Consider the following 4,801-nt stretch of genomic DNA (forward strand, 5'->3'; position numbering starts at 1 on the left):
AATATATATATATATATTCTTTTTTTTTTTTTTAAATACCATTTGTTCTAACTTTGTGAAGCACAGCAGTGGTTTTTATGTGGTTATCATTAACTTTTTATTAGCTTGCAAAACACAGCAGGAAACGCATTAAATGGTTACAAATCATTTGATATGTCGGCTAAGGCTGGACCCTCTGCAGGAGAGAAACACAGGTTAGTGACTACAATAACCTGACAGAGGATGATTATGAACGTGTAAGTCACTAACATGGGTAACCATTTCAGTCCGTGCGCAGAGAAAAAGGTAGAGTCAAGCCGGTTGGCTGGCAACAAGATGCAGCGGCCCGCACCGCCCAGAGTCTCCCAGATGCTACAGCCTCGGAGAACATGCAGGAATCCGAATCCAGGTCAGGCAGACCATTCAGACTGGAACAGGCAGGCTCAGTGGGTGAGAGGAAGAACAGAATCAGGTAATCAGAAACACTGAGGTAATGCTAAAAACACTCTCACAACTGACATCAGATGGGAACAGGCATGCAATAAAAGTTACTTTTATTTAGCTGGAGAAAAGTATGATGCATCCATATAATGATCTGGTCTTTCCATCTAGCCACTGCTCTGATGGGTTCCTAGATACTTGTTTACATTGTGATGTAAAGCTGTGAGTCATCTGCATAGTTATGGTAATGTTATTGTGTTTCTTTGCTTTAATCTGAAATAAGGGAATATGTAGATATTGAATAGGAGGGGCCCTAGAATGGAGGAACCATTGAGGAATGTGATTTTCTGGTCTCTGATTTAAACTTCTCAACTGACAAATAGAAGTCCATGTCCTTCAGATAGGATTTAAACCAGGGCATTGTGGTTACAGAAAGGCTGACCCCGTTTTCACAACTTTTCAACATTTTTTTCTGTCTTGAGTTTTCATGTTGAGGTGACAGATTCAGCTGTAGTGTTTGATTATAGATAAGCTAGGGAAGTGGCACAGACAAAAAAAAAAAAAAAATAAACCTTCCGTGAATGTCAACAAGTCAAAATAAATGACTGTTGACCCCAGAAAGAAGTAGACTAGTCACACCTCATTGCATATCAATGGAGGAAAACACAAGGTTTGTGTGTGTAAACATAACAGGCAACCTGACCTGGCCAAAGAATACAGAATTCTTTTTACAGAAGCTCAGCAGCAATTTAACTGGAAAATCCATTCCATCTGTTAGCAACATATAGTACCAATTACAACAATAACAATTGCGTTACTCCATGGCGAAGCAGCTGCACGTGTGCTGCACCAGACAATTGTGTTCAGACACTGGTGAGCTAGGGAAACTATCAAGACACAAACACTATCTTCACTGCTGAAAAGGCAGGAGGAGTCTTCTCGCAGACCAAAAGACTCATAATCTCTCAAATAAATAAAGCCAGCAAGCCAACAAAGAAAAACCTTGTGGCTAGAACTGACTGCATCATCTGGTAATTTTTTGCATCTAAGTATGTAAATATGAGCAGATATAAATATTTATTTCCATTTGATCATAATTAATGACTTTGTTTTAGTTATTTTTATCACATGATTACTTATGAAATTATTTATCTAGCAACAGCAGTTTTTTTGTTTTTTATTTTTTAATTTGGTTTGGGATATTTTCCTTTAATCCCCAACCCCAGCCATCCCACATTTGCTTGTGTAGCTCCAATACTTCACTGTCACGTTGAGGCACAATATGCTTTAATTGTAGCTCTGTAGAGATTTGTGATTAAGTGAGTAGAGAAACCAGTCTACCTGAACTTCCTGAGAGGCATTTCAGTCAGTGGGAGGTGTTCAAGGTCCAGGAGAGTTCAGTTAAAATGTAAATACCAGAAAGCTATCTACTGTCCACATGGTCTAAAACCTCAACAATGTCCGCAAAGCTGTGCATGTTTAGTCTTTCTGTAAATGCCTAAGTCAAGTTTGTCCTTCTTAGTTCCTTATTATTTTACCCATTTTTACCCATTTTGTAAAGCAAAATAAACTGAACATCTTTTCAACCATGATTTAAATTATCTCAGGAATTCTGCAGTTTCTTGAAAGAAAATATGTTTCAGACTAATATTGAATAATCTTAGTATACTACTTAATTCTATCAATCCTCCTATTTTCAGATTTGGTAGCTCTGTTTAATTTTTTTCATATTTGTTTATACTTGGCAGAAAATTTGAACTACATTTGTATTGTACTGATGCTTAGATTCCTGGGGAACAATATTGAGGGTTGTTGCAGTACCTGTGTTGGTTGGTGAGACAACATCAATTGTCTTGCTCATCTCAAGATTCTTGGTCAGATGACAGAGCATTGGAATCTATGCCTGGATGTACAGTAGGTATGTTTCTAGGTGTAAGCCAAAAAAAGACAACCTTTTTGACCCAGGGCTGACATGGCAGTTACCGAGGTAAAGGGTGACAGACTGGTGTCCTCATTCCATCAACACATGCTTCTATGCCAGTTCTACATTTATTTTACTAAAGGCCTTTTAGTTGCTACTGAATCCATGTCAATCAGGTGCTTCTGAAATAAAATAAAAAATATTTAAAAGAACCATATTTTTTGCTAATCAGTAAACTTAGGTAATTGACTTAAATTAAGTTACAAAATGTACATAACATTTATTTCAATGCAGGCAAAATCTAATCCACTGTCCACTAATCCAACTAAAACCAACAAGGAGAACATGAGGCAAAAGGGAAGAAAGGAGTCTACAGAAACTGGTCAGAATGATTTTACTAACAAATGACAAAAGAGAGCAAATACATTGGGGATTGAATGATCTAATGCAGCACAGAGGAAGGATGACTACAGATAATGACAATATACATGAAGAAGCTCAGATGGAGGAGTTACAATCTAAACAGAAAACAGTCCAACAGAATAAAACAATCAAAAAAACAACCAGACATGTATCATGATGTGCAAAATGATTTGTAAAACTTGCTGACCATAAGAAATACCATCGTCGTTCGTCAGAAGGTGTGGCTCTAATTTGTCTTGACTTGCCCATCTTTGTCAGGTCTTCATCAGAAAACAAACAACAAAAGAGAGAAATTAAGAACGCATAACATCTTGCGTTTTAATGTGTTGTCAAACCTGTTTCATGTTTTTATTTTTAACTGTGCAGTTGGAAATCAGCATGCATGCGTGTACATTGTCCTGTGTTGTTCTCACATCCTGAGGCAAAAAGCCGTTTTTAAAGTGTCAAGACAAGAGTTGTGGAAATGAAAACATGTACAACACACATGAATACCGGTGTGCTACACCAAACCGCTAACATTAAAACATCAGATTTGACACAGGATGTCTACAGAATAAACTGTATTAGTATTTCCAAGCCTTTGAAAGGGTTTAGATTTTCTTAATTCTCTATTTCTTTCTCCTTCATTTGATCAGAATCCATTGGCATGAGCAATCTTTTGACAGACAGTGTTTCATAAGACCAAAATTAGTACAAAATAATAGAGAACCACTGCTTTGCACTGGAATGCACTTTGTTTTTAAATGTTGCAGTTTAAATATTAGTAGATAAATTGATGGGTTAATGGGGTTAAACATGATTATTATCCAGATAAACGTGATATTTTGAATAATTTCAGTTCAGCTTTGTTTGTTTCTTTTAATTGAACTAAAGTATTTTTAGTAAAAAGGTCCCTCACATATTAAGTATAGATTGTATGGATATAAATAGTTATGATAAATCTTAATTGTGATATTACTGGCTTACCTGAATTGTGGCAACCATAGCTGATTGATGCTTGATTCGTGTGTAGTACAAAGTTCTTAGGGTACTAAAACTTACAGTAAGAGTCAGCTGCTAAAATCCAAAATCATTTGATCCAGTCCAGTCACAAAATAGTTTTAACGACTGATCAAATCTCGATATTTTAAAAGAATAAAATTGCAATAAAACATAAGCCATGCTTTTTTGTTATGCCGTATTTTAGATCAATTAAAGACTTAACGATAGATAAAACCTATTTTAGGAATAAGTCTCTGTGACGTACAATTTGAAGAAATCTTATAGTTATCAGTCTACTTCATGACTGCAAATCAGATAAAGTATGGTAAAACCCATTCTTTTCCTGTTGGAGTTAGTGTGTTGCATTCCATGGGAGGTCTCAAAAAACAAAATTCCCTAAGTAATGAACCACACCTATAACCTATAATTTGTATTTACTCTTGTTAATATCTTTTGTTCTGCTTTCTTCCACCCCTTCTTCCTCCTTCCTACCTTCTAGAGCTTAAATAGTGACACAGACTAAACGGATGTCACAGATACTTCTGGACATCAGAGGGATTCAGAAATATACAGCCTGAAATTCATATCTGGGGATTGAACATAATACATTAGAATTATTTAATCTGAGGAAATTTCTTTTGAAATAAGGAAAAGAAGATATAAAGGTGAGTAGAATAACAATTTCTTTTTATTTTTATTCATTCACTTTTTAATGCATTTAATTTTACACACTTTTAACTGTTGAATGTGCTAATTTTTTAGACCATGGTTAAAAAAAAAAACAAAAACTATGTAATTAATAAATTTGATTTTTTTAGAACTTTGAAATGTTATCAAATAATAATAAAGTTACATTTTATGTTGGACATTTTGGAAATAAAAAGCTGAAAAATTATTCATTTTTAATTTAAACCTTTTATGATGAGATAATTAACGCATTTAAGTTAAAATCTAGAACTTTACCTCCACAACAACCTATGTAAGGCTTGACTCATATATGTTTTTTAATATAAATAAAGATAACTTATCTAATATATATATATATATATATATATA

Source organism: Cyprinodon variegatus, unplaced genomic scaffold, assembly GCF_000732505.1.
Source record: "Cyprinodon variegatus isolate N-32 unplaced genomic scaffold, C_variegatus-1.0 Scaffold548, whole genome shotgun sequence".
Lineage (NCBI taxonomy): Eukaryota > Metazoa > Chordata > Actinopteri > Cyprinodontiformes > Cyprinodontidae > Cyprinodon > Cyprinodon variegatus.